Source organism: Penaeus monodon, chromosome 32 (genome assembly GCF_015228065.2).
Source record: "Penaeus monodon isolate SGIC_2016 chromosome 32, NSTDA_Pmon_1, whole genome shotgun sequence".
NCBI lineage: Eukaryota > Metazoa > Arthropoda > Malacostraca > Decapoda > Penaeidae > Penaeus > Penaeus monodon.
In genome coordinates this window covers 2,819,905-2,820,461 of record NC_051417.1, presented here as the reverse complement: position 1 = coordinate 2,820,461, position 557 = coordinate 2,819,905, and positions in this window count along the sequence as shown.

Genomic DNA, 557 nt, shown 5'->3' with positions numbered 1-557 from the left:
TGGGGACCCACAGGAAATGTGTGCCGCGGCCGGTGTTCATGTGTACAAAATTCTAAGGGAATAACATTCTAAATTGTTTTAAAGTATTAATTCATTATCACCCAATTCCATTAAGTGCTATATTAGGTATTGCTGTAGGATCATTAAAATTTCGTTGGGTGTTAATTATTACTATTAATTTTCATCATTATTACCTTTTTTGTCAATCGTTTTCGTCTTCTTCGGACGGCAAAGTATCCTTTGCAATTGAAGTAATTAGGACCGTTTCATGGGGGTTTACCCAGCCAACATTGTAATTTTTTAGTACCCCGGCGTCTAATCCCGAGGGGGGAGGGTTAAGAAGGAGGGTAGGAAGGAGGATTAAGGAGAGGAAGGAGAAAGGAAAAGGGAGAGGAGAAAAGGAAGGGGGGGAAAGGGGGCATATTAACAGGAGGAAAGGGGAGAAAAAAAACAAAAAACCCCCCCGGAGTGGGGGACTTCAAGAGGGAAAAAAGGGGGTGTTTATTGTGGGAAGGGGGAGAGGAGGGGGGCCTCAGAGGGAAAAGGAAAATGGTTTA